Below are 19,838 nucleotides of genomic sequence, written 5' to 3'. Positions count from 1 at the left end.
AATATCATTTTTTTGTTAGCTCTTTAATTCTTAGGGAGCTCTCAGGAATCTTATAAATCATCTTATTGTGATATTTTTAAAATTATCCTTATTAGAGAATATCACCTTATTGTGATATTTTAAAAATTATCCTTATTAGAGAATATTTGTCACCAACTTTTTAAATTATATGAAGTTTAATTGGTATAAAGTAAAAAAGAACAGTGTCAATTTATTTCACTGACATATGTGAACTGTCAGCTACTGCTGAATACTAGCATATCTTTATCTTTACTAGATGAGCATGAAACAATAAGATATGCTTGTGTATACCTAGAGAAGATATTATATGCCTGTGGTATTGGTAAAATTTTAATGTGAAAAAAAGGGTTCATGCTGTAATACTTTTGATTTTTGGTATATATCATGTGTGTTTACGCCATGAGACACTTCATAATGGCGACCATTTATTAAGCCCTTAATTTATGTCAGGCCCTGTGAAAAAATGCTCTAACTGCTTTATCTTATTTAAACCTTCACAATAGTAACACTAGGTAAGAAAGTTATCTTTATTTTACAACAATATTTATTTTACAAAATTTACATATAACATTCTCAGTGCTTGGGATACTTCAGTGAACTGAAAGGACAAAGATCTTTGCTCTTGTGGAGCTTAAACTCTAGCAATAATCAATAAGAATAATAAATAACTTATAAAAAAGTTACATGGTAAGAAGTACCTAAAAGAATTAGAAAGTAGAACCAGATAAGGAGATCAGGATCGTGGGGGTGAGTGTATTGAAATTTTAGAGGGTGTGGTCGGGGTAGGTCTTATGGAGAAGATGACAGGTAAGCCAAAAATGATGGAAGTGAGGAAGTTAGCCTTGAGACTTCTGGGTAAATAATGCTCCACACAAAGAGAACAGCCAGTGAAAAGGTCCTATGGCAAGAACTTACCTGTCACCTTCAAAGAACAGCAAGTTGAGAGTGGTGAGAAATGAGAGAGCTAGAAAAGAGAGAATGAGTCAGGGAAATGAAATCAAGGAAGTAATGTAGGCCAATTTCCTTAGGCCATTATAAGAACTTTACTTTTACTCCAAATAAAATCAGCAACCTTTGCAGGGATTTGAAAAGTAGAGTGACACAACCTGTCCATTTTCAAAAGGCAACCGTAGCTGCTATATTGAGAGCAGATTGTAGAAAACAATAACAGAGGCATAGAGTCAGTTTGGCGGTTTGCAGTAATTTAGGAAAGAGATGATGGAGGGTTCCACAGGATAATAGCAGTAGAGGTGATGAGAAGTGGTTAAATTCTAGATCTGTGTAAAGACAGTACCAACAAGGCTTGATGACTGGATGTGGTTTGTGAGAGAGGGAGAGAAATGATGAGTGATTTCAAGGTTTTGGGCCTGAACAAATACAAGGATGAAACTGACATCAATTGAGATGGGAAAATTGCGAACAAAGTAGATTTGGGAGGGAAAAGAGAAGTTTAGTTTTGGACAAAGTAAGTGACAAATGTCAAATAGCTGATGATGTCAAATAAGTGGTTAGATATATGTGTTTGGAAATCAGAAAACTTACCAAGGTAGAGATATAAATGTAAGAGGTACTGACAAAAAGGATATTGATAGCCATGAGACTGAGTGAATGAAATCACTAAGGGGTGAGTGTAGACTGAGAAGACAGCCAAGAGCTAAACCATGGAGCATTTTGACATGGAGAGGAGAGAAAGTAAGAAAGTGCCCGGCAAAGAATTAAAAGGAGCAAAAAAGTTAAACCAAGAGATTGTGCTGTCCCCAAAGCCAGGTAAAGAAAATGTACTGAGGAGGAGTGATCCATTGTGTAAATGTTGCCCACAAGTCAAGTATGATCCAAATAAACAAGGACAAGGACTGATCCATTGTGCAATTGTTACCCACAGGTCAAGTATGATAAAGATGGAATATTGACCATTGGGCACAGGGAGAAAACTAAAGAATATTCCTGTTATATTTTAATATAACATGTTAAAATATTAAAATAAGGATTAGCATTTATTATGTAGCTATGATTTGTCAAGCACTGCACGATATGCTTAACAAATACCGTTTTGTTTTGTTTTTTTTTTTGAGTCTCGCTCTATCGCCAACCTGGAGTGCAATGGTGCAATCTCGGCTCACTGCAACCTCTGCCTCCCGGTTCAAGTGATTCTCCTGCCTCAGCCTCCCAAGTAGCTGGGACTACAGGTGCGTGCCACCAGACCCAGCACATTTTTGTATTTTTAGCAGAGACAGGGTTTCGCCATGTTGGCCAGGATGGTCTCGATCTCTTGACCTCGTGATCCACCCGCCTCAGCCTCCCAAAGTGCTGGGATTACAGGTGTGAGCCACCACACCTGACCTACAAATACAATTTTTACTTTTCCCAGTAATCCTAAAGGTAGGTATTCTTTTCTCTCCAGAGATCTGGAAACTGAAACTCTGAAACATAAGTAACCTATCCAAGGTTACACAGCTAGTAAATGTCAAAGCCAAAATTGGAACTCACACTTGCATTGATCCAAATGTGAATTCTAGTATAACATGATGTCTTCTGCAATTGGGAGAAGGTATATTGATACTATGAAAGAGATAAAAATGAAATTAGTGTTTTTCTAAAGCTCCTTCTTAATGGATACTTATATATAGGGAAAAGTTGTAGGGAAAAAAGCTAAGAAGCTAAAACAATGAGAACTTTTATCACCTTGTAATTTATAAAATATATAGTGTCATCTAACTATAGGCTTCAGTCTATCTTGGCATTGCTCACCTTAAAAACATACTGTCAGAATAATGGTCCTTAAGACATCGCTTTCTGCATTATTGATGCAACCAAAATCTTTGGCTATAGGTTCTAAGCTATCAGCTTGGCATTCTGGCATTCTGTCAACAGACCTGGCAATTTAGAGCATGTGATATACCTGTACCCATCCCCATGAGGGATGGAATAAACACAACTTTACTATACCAGTAACATTGCATCATGAACAAAACCTTTACAATGCAAATGTCATATATCTACCAAGCTAGGCTTAGTGTGTTTTTAAATCAAACTCTCTTTTCTCCTATTATCTTGCTTAGACCAGGACACCTTGGGAGATTCTTCTTTCTTTTCTTCCTTTCTCCCTTTCTTCTTCCTTTCTTTCCTTCCTTTGATAATTATTGAACTGAATTGCACAATGTGCCAGGCACTCTCCTGGGCACCAAAGATATGTGGTGAACCAGATAAATGAGGTCATATCCTCTCAGCCTTACACTAAAGTTAGGAAGACACAAAGAAATACATTTTAAAATAATAAATTTGATGAGAAAAATACACAGCTAGTGGTGGCTTGGGAGCATATATTTTTAAGAAAACAGTCTTCTCTGTGATAGAATACTCTTAGCATTCAGAAACTAAAGTTATTAACATGAGCATTTGGGATTCAAATGAAGTGGGAGTTGCTGAAACTGAACACAGAAGTATGTCACAGGCAAAATTCATTTACCTCACAGTATTTCCGCAAGCCACATAATCCTTGGTTCAAGCTCATTATATTCAATAGTCAGGGTCCTGTTCTAAACAGTTCTTTTTTGATTGTATAATGAACATTTTTAAAATTAATACCAGCTTGTTGATAATGATTATGATGGAGACAATGGTGACGACATTAGTCACACAAATATGTTGCCTACAACTCTAGTATGATCCAAATAAACAAGGACTCACACAAATACGTTTTCTAAGAGACTGTCCTCAGGTATGAAATTATTTCCAATTACCTTTCGATAGTCTCAAAAAGTAAATTTGTGTGTATACAAATTGCACATTTCTGGTACTGTAATTCTTGGAGTGGAAAGGATTTAATTATAATAACTAAGTCTGCTTAACATCTTTGACTTAAGTAATGATTCAGTGAAGCAATACTAAACCTTTAATTTTCATAATACCTTTCAGGTTCCCAAAACTAGACTGAAGCCACATGATGAGGCTTTATTAAATATATTATTTTTATACTTTTGTAATCATAGCCAATAGTAACATTAACACTAATATTAAAAATAATAAGATTGGGCTAGCAGGAGTACCCAAATTAATAAAAGATGAATTTAGACTCACTAATATTTGAATCTTTGCTACCAAGACATTGGGAGAGTCCAAAGAAGATGCTTAGAACAATAACCCACATCTTCTCTGATTACAAATTTAAGAAATTAAAACTAATTTTCACTTTGGAAACAGGAAATAGTAACTCTTAACTTGCACGTATAGATGAGGTTTAAATAGCTTCTGATGCACAGTCTGTTCCAATAGCCGCCACTCATCTCCCATACCACCTACATAGCTCTTGAGTAAAAAATGCAAAAGAACATAACTTACCTACTGTCAGGGATGTGGCATTGTGTGGCAGAGTAAAAAAAACATTGCTTCAAATCTATGTGGACAAAAATAAAAGTGTGCTGTGCACAAATAGCATGATGCAATCAGTAAAAATGGAACAATTTTTGAGCCTGGAGCCTTGAAGTTATATTTAATGAAAAAAACAGCTAGTGAATATATAGAAATGTTGGACTCTCCTTAATAAGTTTCACAATTTGTATTAGAAACAATAAAATATATAGGTCCATAAACACAAGTAGAGTATTGTGATGGAAAAGGAGTGTCACCTTGATTGAATTCTCGGTCTTTTAAAAATACCATGAACTTTTTTTTTTTTTTTGAGATGGAGTCTCGCTCTGTTGCCCAGGCTGGAGTGCAGTGGCACAATTTCGGCTCACTGTAACCTCCGCCTCCCAGGTTCAAGCGATTCTCCTGCCTCAACCTCCCAAGTAGCTGGGATTACAGGCGTGCGCCACCACGCCTGGCTAATTTTTATATTTTTAGTAGAGACGGGGTTTCACCATGTTGACCAGGCTGGTCTCGAACTTCTGACCTTAGGTGATCCACTCACCTTGGCCTCCCAAAGTGCTGGGATTACAGGTATGAACCACCATGCCCGGCCAACTTTTGTTTTTTTCTATTATTATTCCAAAAAAATCAAGCCAAAGCCAGAGAAGGAATGTATCAAGTGCTTTTAAAGCAAGCTAGGTGCTGGTAGCAAAGACTACTATTTTTTTTTTTAAGACAAATCTTTTAAAATGCTTAACAATGTGCATCCTCAGTTGCTGTGGCAATGAGTAAATTGCTCATTCTAGCTTTGTGCTTGAATTAAGCATGGAGTAGGTAGATCATCTGGAAGTATTTGTTGAACTGAATTGAGTTGACTATTTAGTCAAATGTCAGGTCAAGTGAGGGAAAAAAATTGCCAAAGTGGTTGTTTTATTAAAGTGAATATCAGTTAATGGATAATTTTTTGGTAGTTGATTTTTTGTTTGCTTGTTCGTTTTGTTTTGTTTTGTTTTGTTTTGAGATGGAGTCTTGCTCTTTCACCCAGGCTAGAGTGCAGTGGCATGATCTCAGCTCACTGCAACCTCTGGCTCCCAGGTTCAAGCAATTCTGCTTTAGCCTCTCGAGTAGCTGGTACTACAGGCACGTGCCACCATGCCCAGCTAATTATTGTATTTTTTAGTAGAGACAGGGTTTCACCATGTTGGCCAGGATGGTCTCGATCTCTTTACCTCATGATCCGCCCACCTCAGCCTCCCAAAGTGCTGGGATTACAGGCATGAGCCACCGTGCCCGGCCGAGAGATGTTTATATCTGTAAAGGTATGTACTAAGTTCATCCCTATTCAATTTTTCTATGATTTAATGAATGGTTGCCCATTTAGACACAGCCAGTACTTTAAAAAATTACTGGCAAAATTAAGTGTCAGTGTATTTAACTTGATTGAAAATCTTTATAGGATAAAAATAGAAGGTGCTCCTATTACCTCACTAGGGTTGAAGAAAGCATTTTAAAAATCTAAGTAATGTCACTTCCCTTGCATTAAGGAAGGAAATTAGTATTTCCACATAATATAAAAGTGAATAGTGTTATATGAAATGCTTCCTTTCAGTGAAAATTGAACTCTAGGATATATTATTTCGATGATTTCAAATTCATCGTATTCAAAACTAGTTCCCCTCCAGTCCAAATCATAGACTGGCTAATGCTAATGAAACACTGCTTTCACTGTCTGTTCTGTACCAGTAAATCTACATTCAACTTATTCCACTACCACTCAGTTCATCAAGTCTGCGCCTTCTGCCAACTTTCAATATTCCTCTGTAGCCTGGTCCTGTACAACCCAAACAATTGTCTTATTATCCTTGGAATTCAGAAAACTTGGCCCCACTCTACTCTGTTCCATTTCCTTGCCCCTTCCTTGACCCCCACCCCCAAATCCCCTCCTTAAACTCAAAATCAGGCACATGAACCACTGAGGAAAAAAAAAGGTCCTATGTAAACTCTCCAGGCATGAATTTTCCACTTTTTCCTCTCTCTCTATGGAAGTCCAGGACACATAGAACGTGCTCATTAGATATTTGTGGCCTGGTAACTTACAACAAGAGTAACTATAATGTGACTTGAACTACATTCCTGAGAAAATCACATTCTCTGAAGCAAAACTACATAGAGCAAGGCCTTATACTCAATTGTATTTAGTTTCTTTATCTCTTTAAACAAATGTTTATGATTTCATAGCATTTCCTCAGTAATTTCATATGGTATTATTGCATCATGCCTCAAGGGGTGAGAGAAAAAATATGATCTTGTCAGAGATTCCAAATAACTTTCATTCCCCTCTTAATGGCCTGTATACCCATCCTGCCATTGGTGGCTCACAGCTGAGTCCCTCATTGGGATTTACCCTCAGCTGCAAATAACTGTCTTCCCAACATTATGCTCCTTCCCGTGGGGCAGCCCCCCGCCAGTCACTGCCTGACGTGAAAACAGAAAGCCCCAGCCCCTTGACTCAATGTGAGACAATTTTGAAGGACCATCAAATCTTTAGAACTTCTCATTGGAACTGCTGAGGCCCCAGCTGCAACCACATTGCAGTCAGTTTCTCTGCCTCAGAAGCGACTAAAACTTTTGTATGCAATTCTTCCTCTCAGAGTCTGTTTCCAGGGAGCCCAGTTGAACACATATGCCTTTCCCACTGGTCCATAAGCTTTAGATGGCAAGAACTGTCTTGAACATCTACAGCCTGTGTTAAGCACCATTCTTACAACAGATAGGGCCCTCAAGTAGTATTTCTCATTCACTTACATGAAGGAGTTCATTAAAATACATATGGGAAGGGGCAATTCCGATCACGTAATAGGACTGAAGGACAGTGGTTAGTAGGGGCCCACAATGAGCCACAATTGCTGCATGATAATCAACTGAGACAGTGGCAGCGTGAGGATTTCAGCATAGTAGGGGCCTACCCTGTGCCATTGTGGTTGGAAATGACTTATTACTTGAAAGTTGAAGCTGAGCTGGAGGGGCACTTTGGAAAATATCGAGAAAGCATCCAATATCCATAATAACTTATGACACCAGGAGGAAAGTAATACTGACAGAGACTGAGAGGTTTCTGCTGAAGCCCTCCCAAGGAACATCTTCGTGATCCTACTGACCTCAATTTTTTTTTTTTTTTTTTTGAGATGGAGTCTCGCTCTGTCACCCAGGCTGGAGTGCAATGGTGCATGGTGCAATCTCGGCTCACTTGAACCTCGGTTCAAGCGATTCTCCTGTCTCAGCCTCCCAAGTAGCTGGCTGGGATCACAAGCACCTGCCAACGAGCCCAGCTAATTTTTGTATTTTTAGTAGAGACGGGATTTCCCCATGTTGGCCAGGCTGGTCTTGAACTCCTGACTTCAGGTTATTTCCCTTGCCTCGGCCTCCCAAAGTGCTGGGGTTACAGGCATGAGCCACCATGCCTGGCCCTCAAATGTTTTTGAAAGTACAAATTTCTCGGCTGGGTGCGGTGGCTCATGCCTGTAATCCCAGCACTTTGGGAGGCCAAGGTGAGTGGATCTCCTGAAGTCAGGAGTTTGAGACCAGCCTGGCCGACATGGTGAAACCCCGTCTCTACTAAAAATACAAAATTAGCCGGGTGTGGTGGCGCACAACTGTAATCCCAGCTACTCGGGAGGCTGAGAGAGGAGATTTGCTTGAACCCGGGAGGCAGAGGTTGCAGTGAGCCAAGATTGCGCCATTGCACTCCAGCCTGGCCAAAAAAGAGCGAAACTCCATCTCAAAAAACAAAAACAAAAACAAAAAAACTACAAATTTCTATACTGCATTCCGAACACCGAATCAGAATCCTCAGGGCTAGGGGAGTGAGTTTTGACAACAGCTAGACTGTGAGACTTGTTCTTTCACCTGAATCCTAAGGATGATGTACATAACATTTAGTTTGTGCCTAAGTAAATTGCATTTTTTCTCATTTTATCTTCAACGTTTGGCTATTTTCCAGCTTACTACATCTTCCAGTATAGAGTGATCAGATAAAGTATGGGAAAAAAAACTATACCTATTGGTTTCTTTTCTTCCACTTATTAGAAGTGTAGATAAAGTATTTGATAAGAAAAATAATTTAAACTAAACTAGCATGGGGATTTTTTATTACTAGGAGGCTCGCTTTCTAATTTCCAGCTACAATTCAAAATTGTTATAATTATTGGTAGTTAGCAAAAGAGTTCACACTTGTTAGAAATAAATCCTATTAGCTTATTACTGAATGTACATTCTACTCGAAAGCAATGTTCTTCTTCCATATGATCTTACTATAAAACCATTTTGAAATTTATATTTCTACCTTGCCATTACATTATATAAAACACTTTCCTTTTTTCTTTTTTCCCAGTTGCTTCCTTCAACTTCTTTCTTCCAGATGAATTGTCACTTTAGAGTCACTTTGCTGTTGCCATCACAGTAAAGAAATGAACTTTAAACATTATCCAGTGTACTCCTTAAAGAGGTACACTTAAATCTTAGCATTGTTGCTACAGTGTGTGGCAACTTTCTAACACTACCACGCAAGGATAGTTTGAATGGATCAGCCCCATTGCAGAATCTTGCCTTCTGCTTGAAACAAATAAAAGCTAATGTTAAACTCTGGCTTCTGTATTTATCTAGCACTGGTAGCAGTGGTTTGTTTGTTTGTTTATTTATTTTATTGGAACAGAGTTTCACTCTTGTTGCCCAGGCTTGAGTGCAATGGTGTGATCTCAGCTCATTGTAGCCTCTGCCTCCCAGGTTCAAGCAATTCTCCTGCCTCAGCCTCCTAAGTAGCTGGGATTACAGACATGTGCCACCATGCCCGGCTAATTTTGTATTTTTAGTAGAGACGGGGTTTCACCATGCTAGTCAGGCTGGTCTCGAACTCCTGACCTCAGGTGATCCACCTGCCTCCGCCTCTCAAAGTGCTGGGATTACAGACGTGAAGCCACAGCACCCGGCGGTTTATTCTTTCAAAGGAAGAAAGAAAGAGGAAAATGAAGGGAGCCGGTGATGGCTGTTTGAGGCCTGGGGTTCTACATGAGAAAATTGGAATAAGCGTGAAACTCAGGAGTCATTGGGAAATTCACACAACTTGAAATCAATGGTAACCTGGAGATACACACTCTTAATTCATTCCCCTTCTTCCTAAAGCATAAATCTGAGCGGGTCATGAAATGTTCTGTTTTCCTTAAGCTCATGCAATACCATTCCGTTGGCTCCTGCTTGCCAGACATGGAGGCTCAGGGCTCCAGCCTTATCTTCTTACATTTCATATCATATACCCCCTTCTCTGGGGAAACAAGAACATTGGATCTTCCTTAACCATGCTCCATTTGGTCCTACTTACAATATATTTTTGATCTCCCCTCTATTTAGAAGGTCATATCTCCATACCCATGTTAACTCCTTCAAAGTCCAATACAAAGGCTGCCTCCTTTAGCAAGCCTCACCTAATCCCTCTACGTGCATGTGTTCTGAACGTTTCTTGAGCCCGTAGCATACTTGGCACCTCTCTTAGAAGTATGTATGGTAGACTATCTTGAATTATAATAACAGGTGGCCTTCCATATCTGTGGATCCAAGCAACCATGGATCAGGAATATTTTTTAAAAACAATTTAAAAAGAACAATAAAATAATTAAAAATAATACAAATAAAAATACAATGTAACAACTATTTACATAGCATTTACACTGTATTAGGTATAAGTAATCTTCAGATGATTTATACAGGAGGATGTACATAGGTCATATGCAAATACGATACCATTTTATATTAGGGACTTGAACATCTGTGGATTTTGGTGTCCACAAGGGGTCCTGGAACCAATCCCCATGGATACCAAGGGATGTCGATATATGTGATTTTGTTTAGTAGTCATATCCCTAACTAAACCATTTTTGGGCCCAGACACATGACATCAGTCATCTCTGTATCCTTTGCAGTCCCTCTTGCATCCCCTTGCACAGTGAAGGCACTTAAATACCTATGATAGAGGTGGAAGGAAGGCGGAGGAAAGGAAGAAGGGGAGGGAGGGAAGGAAGGAAGGAAGGGAGGGAGGGAGGGAGGGAGGGAGACAGGCAGGCAGATGATTTCTTCTCCTTCAATCCATTTGTAGGTTTTAAACTACCTAATATTAATTCTCTCTCCTTTATTACTCAATTTTCCTTTTTTTACCTTTTTAAATCAGAAGCTTTTGTGTCTACGTATAATGTAGCATGAGTTTTGGAGAACACAGATCTAAAACTGACCTGTTATCCGTAAGTGTTTAAGCATTTGCTTGTGTAATGATTTACTGATGACCTACTATATGCTGTGCACAATGTTGGGCCCTGGAAACACAAGACCAGCAGGCACTTGCCTCCTGGAGCTAAGCTAAATCATTCACTCATTGAGAAGAGCACACCCACTGACATAAGCGGCTTGCTCTGTGGCTGTGTTATTAAGGGCCCTGTAGGAGAACCCCGACAAGAAAAAACAGCAGAGTCAAAAACCCCTAGAGACCCCTTGAATGCATTTACTCTGCACACTGTGGAGCTGGGTGCCTCTTGAGTACCATTCAGGAGTTCTGTCATGGTGAGAACAATTAGGAGCTTTAATAGGGGTATTCAAAAACCAAACACTGAGAGCTACCAGATCCATTTGTTACATTCAAATTTTCTCCCTTGGCCACATGAAGCTTTGTTTACACAAAATACTTGATACCATTCTAACTCTCTCAGTTTTTCCATTTTTACCACTGTATTTAGCTCTCCTGGCTGTGTCTCTTCTGAAATAAAGTTGGCAGAGAGGTTGTAAGCATCATAGTGTTCATAGCCAGCGTCATTTCTTCATACAGGTATGCTACCAGCTCCCTACCCAGTAACTCCAGAGGGCACTGCGGAATTCAGCCTGAACAAAAGTACGTCCTCCACAGCCCTGTCTCCACCTTATCATCTAAAATGCAGTCCATTCAAGCTATTTTTCGGGGTCAGAAAAAAGTTAATGGCATCTTTTCTAGAATGTCACTATTATAATACAAAGGGATAAAGCCTGTTATTCCAAACTTTCCTCTTTAGCATATTAACGATGATTCATTTGTCAAACATTTCAACAAAAATCATGTATGTGTGTGGATACACATATTAATGCAGTCATTAGGATATGCGGATACACACACACACATCAGCTGTATCTTGTTCGTTTAGTAGTAGTTACATGATGGTAGCTTGGCAAACTTGATAAAATATTACTGTCTTCATTATTCCAAAATTGGTTCACTATTGTTTATGTAAGCAGACTGATCCTGTTGATGAAGAAATGAAATATGAAATTCAATATCGTCAAAGTGGGATAAAGTGTAGCTAGAAGGTATTTTGATAGGACCCCTTAGTGGAATCCCCTGGAAGCAAGAAGGTAGCATGCAACACTGAGACAAAGATGGCCAGGGATGTTCAGGAAAGTCCAGAAAATGGAGAGGCTCCAAAGAAGAGCAATTCCCTGCAGGTGGAAAGATACAAAGCTAATGGGAAAAAGGACAGTATGGAAAAGACGAGAAGATCCACCAGTGACCTATGTTCTCAACTCTCCTCTGTATTGTGTCTCCAGGGATCAAATGAGGTCAAAAATCAGGTGTGCATAAAGGAAAAATAAAGTCCACAGATTCTGAGTGCAGAAATCAGATGACTGAACATAAGTCGATAAAGTAAGCTAGAGGCCAAAGGATTCGATATGCCAACATTAGCTGTACTAATAAAAAATAATGCTATATGCCAGGACATATTGCTATATAAGTAAAATATCCAGCTGAGGGCTTATATCAAGGAACTGAAATCATGCATCATGAGAGACCCAACAAATTGTAAGATCTTGGAAACTTCATTTCTCTGGTTCGCAAATTCCTTGTTTAAAATCACATAATGGGGCATCCCTTACTCCTACACTGCATGTAATTCTATTAGGTTTTTATGAGATTTTGATCACCTTTGGCTTTTATAATAATTCATTTTTATTTTGGCTACAATAAAAACAATGTTTATTTTTTAAAAAAGCAATTATTTTCCAAAATCAACCAATTTTAAATTACAACTGTTGAATCCTAAAACTCGAATGGGAATATTTTGGAACTCTAAATGTACATCCTCAGGAAATTATATACTCTTAAGTCCATCCATACTGAAATTCAACTCCTTTGATCCACAAACCACCACCATACACACTTACCTTTCATTTTCTCTGTAAGATGAACATGATTAATATGTATATGTAATGCAAGTATTTTGCCTCTAGACATATGGACCTTTTATTTACTACAGTTGCAGGAGTTACTCCAAGGAATCTAGAATCTATATAAACACCAAACTTTCTATGTAGATAGAATAAACAATGCATTTCAAAGACATAAGTAGACTCTGTTGTGACTATACATAAATTCATTTTTAAAGAGTTATTATATTCATAATAATTTACTATTATTATCATGTATTTTCTCAATTAATGGATACTGAAAGTATAACTATGATTAAGTGGACTTCCAGTGAATTTTTTTAATTAAAAAGTGAACTTTGCACCAGAAAATGATGAAGATCACTATGCTAAGTCATACATGTTAATCTAAAACATCGATAAGGTAACTCATTTTGATTAGGTCATAAGAAGATAAACTACTATGAATAATTTTATGATTATCTATATGCTGATTTATTATAATTATAATTCAAATAAAGTATAAGATACCTAATAAACATTGAAAGAGTAAAAGTCCATAATTATATGATTACAATCCACAATCCATTTCATTTTTTCAGTGAGTCCAAATTCTACACACAATATCCTGACGTACTGTTACAACGTACAATCTAGTTTAACTCTTAAATTTATGTTCATAGAGGTGTAGCTCCTGTAAGAACAAAGCAGCTCATTTAGTGCCATTTATTGTATTTGATATATATGAACATAGTAATTATAACAAACCATTTGAATAGCTTGTGATGAAAAAGTTTGCTTTTAATATTGTGATATTAAAATGGGAAAGAGCAAAATTTTCAGAAGTAAAATTTTCTTTTAGTTCTCTTTCTTTTCTTTCTCCCTTTGCTTTATTCACAGTTCAGTGCCTGGGATTTTCAGATCATGTGATAAGAAAGCAACATCAAGCCACCTAGTCATCCCTTCTCTGTAGCTAAAAGACAGGAGTTTTAGAGTTTGGGCACCTGAATATTGTGTCTACACAAGGATGCCAAAAAGCATGTCAATTAAAGATCCTTCCTTGTAAACCAATGATCAGGATAAGCATACTTAATGGATAAGTATGTCCACTGAGCCATGTGGTTGGACTGTAATAGAATGTTATATGCAGTATAAGACACTCCAGGGTGGCATTTTCTGGGTGGAAATTAAAAGCATATTTGTAAGGTGATTAGCTGAATTTGTCAAATAAACAAGCCTGTCTACATTCATACAATATTCCTTTATAAATCTGCCAGAGCAAATCTAAAGTATCGCCATAAGACATAAAGAATATGCATTTTTTAAACATAGGAAACCAAGAAAATGCTTGCTATTAATAGGCAACAATGAAGTCAGATAAACATGCATAATGAAATTCATCTGAAACAACAAATTATATTGGGAATCCTTGAAAAGAAAAGCAAGACACTGGGAAGTTACGAAGAGGAGGTTGCTCTACAACATGAAAATTCTTTATTTTAAGCCCAAGACTACTAATTTATTACAGGGTTAATTTTGTACTTTCCAATTCTATTTTAACCAAAATATAAAAACTTACTCTGTAACCTGATTATTCAGTCACTGAAAAACATACATGGGAGCTCATATCACTAAACTATCCTCTTTGCATATATGTAAATATCATTCTGTTAAGATACAAGAACATTAAAGAGATGCAGTTTTAGTAGTGACACATGGGGGATTGCCTCCCCCTAAAGAAAGTTAGTAATTATTACAACTAGAAAATTCCAAACGGACCGGGTATCTTTATATTCTCATTTTCTCTATTACACTTGGTATTCAAACTCATTATGCTTTTGTTAATATACTGAAAGACAAGAGTCACTTTCTGGTCAATGTACTCAGTACTCAGTTTGAGAGGTAGCATCAAGTTTGTGTACATTTGTTTGTGTGCTCTTGGTAGCAGAAACAAAAAACTCCTAAGCACTCAGAAGGATTTTTCAAAAAGCAATCTGCAGAAAACACTCTCACATAAAACCCTTAGTTACCACTGTTTGAATGTTATTCAAAAGCAACTATTTTTTTAATTACTTAAGACAACTATATTCCCATATGAGTACTTCTGGAAAAAACTGAGTACTGAGTGAAAGTTAACCAACAAAGCTTTTAATTTGTCTTTGTTGGTTAATCACTGAACAATATTATGTACAGCTAACTGTAATTGCTACTAGAAAGCACCTATTCAGATTTACAATAAGGGTGTAAAAAACATGCACAGCTAAATTAATAAGACTTAGGGGAATCCTTAATAATAATAATTCCATATATTTCTAAGGCATAGAATGGTGGTAAGTACTTAGACACACATTATCTCCTTTCTGTAGAGCAATGTGCAACTATTTATTTTAAAAAAAAAAATGATTCTCTGGAACACTGAGAAATCAAATGTGGTGTCAGAGGTCACAAGGCTAGTAATTGACAGAGCCGGAAGTACAGTTTCAAGCCCTCTGACTCAGCCCGGAATTCTACAATGCCTTGATGTCTCACAGAACTGGACTCTCCTCTTTGAGATTCCCAATAAACCTAATGGAAATAGGGTTGGAATTTAGTAATAAAAATGCTGACGCGACCTTACCTATAGCTGCCCAACCGGTACAATTGTAATTATGCTTTATAACTTGAGCATCACCAGAAAACTTGCTACTTTTAAATCTCAATAATCAACACTTGTTTTGTTGCTACAAATTATATAGTCTGCTTTATAAAAACACAAGATTTGCCAAACACCAAATATCATATCTGTTGTAAGTCAAAGTATATCCCAAACATTTCAGTGTGTAACAAACTAACAAATTCTGAAATATAAATCTTCAAAGTTCAACTGTTCTTTAAAATGCTTTATCTAATAGCCATTTTAAAAGTAATACTGATTTGTTCACATATGTTGCAAACATAATGAAAATTCAATTTAAAATTTTCTCTAGTTTTAGGAATACTGTGATTACTTATCTGCTAAATCTCCTTACTTTGCCGAAGCAACTGGTCAGGAAACAAAACTGATAGCTTTCATGTTCATAAATGGTATTTCTTTCTTTCCCAAATATTTTCTAACCTAACTACATGACTGCGGCTGCCAAAATGGAAATAAAATAGAAAATAGATGTTATATTTCAAATTACCCACTGCCATCATGTTTAAATGCTTTCCTATTAGACAACGCTTTTTATTATTGATTTGTAGGATACTTAAGAAAAATGCCATAACCTGCCTTAGTTACATAATCTTCTTCCTAAAGAAAGTAACAGCTTATAAAGTGCCATTAACATGATTGAAACTATCTTTCCTAATAGAAGTATATGCAGTCTTCAAGTAAGGAGTTAGCAATTACATACGTATATTTGCTTCACAACCAGTGTCTTTTTGTACAGAATCTTTTTCCATCCTGCTATTATTTCCATCTCCTACTGAGCTTAGAAAACCTATGCCCTGCTTGGTAACATATGTGTGGCTTACGTCAGAAAACAACTGAGGAAGTCATTTATAAAATATTGAAAGAAGGAGTAGGAAAAATCATTACAGACTATATTTGTGCACATAGTTGGAAACCAACAGCCTGGAAGCAGCCGTTATGTTACCCTGACCCCTGAAGGAAGGAATCAGGAGTTAAATTCACATTCAATTTCCTACACAATATGAACGCCAAACCTCCAAATCCACTGGCACAATACATCAATGTTTGTGCATGTCCTGCAGAAGTATGAAAGTCACCTCAAATATCAGACCTTAGAATTTCATTCCCCAATCCCACCATTCTGACTCAGGGTGAGCAAATCTTTTCAAAGTTACTTAGAGGGTGTCTAGATTCTGCATCTTACTCCTTAGGATTGGAAGGAAATGGAATATGAGAAATAAAAGAAAAACAGAAAAAAATCATCTCATCTCCCTGATAGAAAAGTCGTTTAGCCTTCTTTGTAAAATAAATGTAAAGAGAAATAGGAAATAGCACAACTAGATAATAAGGTGATTCAACTGAACAGGGTTAGGATTTCAGAAGTTTCATTTTTTGTGAATATGTGATCTATTGAGGAGAAAACAGATCCTAAAACAGTAGAAGGCCAAAAGGACCTAATGTGTATCTTCTTTAAAAAAATCACAACTCCAGATAAAACATGAGGGAAAACGACATTTTATTCTGCAGTATTCCCTCCTCTGCACAGTGAGCACAGTACATTTATCTCATCTCATGGTAAAAGTATTTGGCAGCTGCAACCTGTCTTTTAAGCCATTCAATAAGTGAAACTTGAACATGGATTGCTCTTTTTTTCTGGGATTTGTGTTAATAATGAATCCAATGCCATTTAATTTGTAATTTAACAGGGTACTGTTACCTTTGAATGCTTTTACTTCTCTTTTCCCAGAAGGTTAAAATGGCCCAGAAAGAGATTGTCGTGGTTAAGATAAAGGGACAAAACAGTCATTTCTGACACGCTGTGGAAGCAATCATCATTTTTATGAGGGAACCACCAGGCTGAAATCTGCATCAAGCTCTACCAGGAAAAATGCAAGAAAGGACCCTAAATATTCATTCCGTTCAGTCTTCATTTCAATGAATTTAACTTTCCATTCAGTTGGGGTCATATATTTCAATCCTAGGGTAAAGAACTATGACCTTGGCTGGAATCATCAGTCCCAGTCACTCAATGGGGCACTTCTGAAACATTGCGGACTCATTTTGACTCTCCACGGGTGTGGCTAAAATTGGTCCTGTCCAGCCCTAAAGCTTATATGATCTGATGTCCCTCCGAAACTCACTATGAGAAAACTCATGCAAAATTTGCCATAGATATCAAGGTTTACAGGACCCTTGGAGCTAATCTCTCTCTGCCCTCCTCCTCTGTTAGCTGTTACAAGCCTTCAAAAGTTAACAGGGTGATGGAGCCTCTCTCTATACAATCATCTCATCTCACTATCGTTGACTGAAACTCGCTGATGTAATGAAGTTACATAATCACCGATTATGCACGACTTCCATCCATCTTCCTACATATCCACATATCTTCTCCCCTCCCCTTTGGATCAATCTACCAGGTGAGATTTATAACACATGTAAATGCTCCATTCTCTCATCACAGGCACTGAATATGGGACTTTAGCATTGCAGTATACAGTGCACTGAACCACGTCATCAATATTGATTTCTTTATCCCATTTCCCAGGCAGAATATGCTTAAACATCCTTAGTGTTCTAGTCTCTAACTTTTTACCGAAAGGGTAAAATAGATGTAGCAGACAGGACACATCTTCAACTTAAGGTTAGGGGAAGTATGTAATTAATTGCCTGCATTTCCCAAGCTGGCTGCATTGCAATAAAAGGACGGTCTCTGCTTTCAGACCTTCGACTCCCCTGCACGTGGGTCTCAGCTTCAGCTATTTAGGATATTGGGTAAATAATTATATTATTGGGCAATTGAACTTGAGAAAGAAAGCACTGTGGTGATATTTAAGATAATGCTGCCTTATTCTTCTCTATGTTAGCCATCATTTTTAGCTTTTTCTTTTCTTCTCCTTTTTTCACTCTGAGTGATAATCCAGTAGATAAAAAAGTAGCCCAGGGCACTTAATAATCTCCAGTAACCACAAGCTAGAGAACAATTAACGATGATTATCACCTTAAAGTTTAAGAACTTGACAAGTGGGATGTCCCTGGTCCCATTGCGGCTGTGAAATGCAGCAGAATGCTGCACTGAGTTGAAAACATATTTCTTTTAATGCATAGAGAGTAGCTCGTTTCATTTTAAATGGGGCTCTTCACTAAGTGTTTCTTTTACTGCTGCTACCCCTTCCAGAACGCAGGGGCCACAAATATTACATCCAAACAAAGAGTGTCTACCCAGAATTAATTCAAGACACTCTTCCATATCAAAATAATTGGGGGAGAGAGTGATACTTTGATTTTCAAATGCACTCAGAATACGGACACACATACATATACACACACACGCACACACACACATACACACACACACACATATATCAACACACCCAACTGCAGTTATTCCATTCAGTGCCAATAACGGCCACATCACAGCCATCAATGCGATGCAGCAATCATTCAAGTCACCCATTCCCATTACAAATGCCCAAGTTTGCTCATGCCACTGACGGGTTTGCATATATAAAATGACCTTACCCACAACAGTCTTCCAAATTATTCTCCTCTGGATATTAGTCGGTAAGGTAATTGCTGGTCATCACAATGCGTATTCAGAAAAATCCACGTTTTACTCCTGTGTTCTTTTTCTTGTTTTTGCTAGCAATTAATATTGTGAACAAGATTCCCATTCACAAATGCCAAGTTCACCATAAAAGCAGATAATTCCATACAGATCTTCCCTACAAGACTGTCTCCAGTTAGTTCTCAAAGTGCCCGATTGTTTGCTGAAGATACAATCCAGGTGCAGAGCAGGAAAAAAAAAAAAAAAAAAAAAAAAAAACAGACTAGGAGAAAAATGAAGAGGCAGATAGAAAAGGAGAGACTGAGAGAGGAGAGAGCAGAAAAAGAGGAGGGAAAATAAGAATAATTCTTAAAAAATAAGGAAAAAAGCCGATAAGTGAGAAGTCTGTGAGCTCTATGACAAGAATTGGAGTGTTGCTTGCAAATCTTCTGAATACATGTAGCCTTTCAAATCCTCCTGGTCCCCAAGTAAAATTTCCAGATCCGGGATGCAGCCATAAGAAAGAATCCTATGTATATTTCACAAGTATCCCGCAATAACAGATCCGACGGGGTTTTCCTTGTACAGTACTGCTATGTGAAAGCACACAACCCCTGCTGTTTGGGAAGGTGTCTCCTGGGTCCTAGCTCTCCTCAGCAGCCCCCAAAAATGATTTTTCAAAAAAGAGTGGAGGGGGGGTGGGAAAAGCAGCTTTGCGTTTGCCTTGAATGATGCTAATCCTGAGCGAAAACGACAAGCAAAACACGAATAGCACGAGATCTTGATTAATAGCCACAATCCACTCAAAATATCCCAGGGAAGAAGGAGCGAAAACAAGAAAGAGAAACTGCAATGCATAAATGATTCCAGTGTTTCTACAAGATCGGTTCATTTGATTGAATGCATTCTCTGGTTTGCTGCAAGTCATAAAGAGGATAGTATTACTGCCACCCAATGGATATTTTAGTACTAGCCAATCCACAGACAGCCACCGCTTTGCGAGTTTTAGTTCTCAGAAGACCGAAGTGGAAGGAGGGTAGCCTGGGAATCTTTTGGAAAGGA

General features: G+C 37.7%; 1 protein-coding gene across 1 annotated transcript in view; it reads right to left on the bottom strand.

Moving 5' to 3' along the window:
* IL1RAPL1 (interleukin 1 receptor accessory protein like 1) overlaps positions 1-19,794 on the bottom strand; it is a 1,383,775-nt gene extending 1,363,981 nt beyond the window's left edge. The window contains exon 1 of the mRNA XM_024240664.3: positions 18,752-19,794. The gene's annotated coding sequence lies outside the window, so the exon portion shown is untranslated. The remainder of the gene's footprint in view (positions 1-18,751) is intronic.
* Between the last annotated feature and the right edge of the window lie 44 nt (positions 19,795-19,838).

This window comes from Pongo abelii, chromosome X (genome assembly GCF_028885655.2).
Source record: "Pongo abelii isolate AG06213 chromosome X, NHGRI_mPonAbe1-v2.0_pri, whole genome shotgun sequence".
Lineage (NCBI taxonomy): Eukaryota > Metazoa > Chordata > Mammalia > Primates > Hominidae > Pongo > Pongo abelii.
Note: the sequence above shows the minus strand (reverse complement) of the source record. Positions and strands in the feature narration are given on the sequence as shown.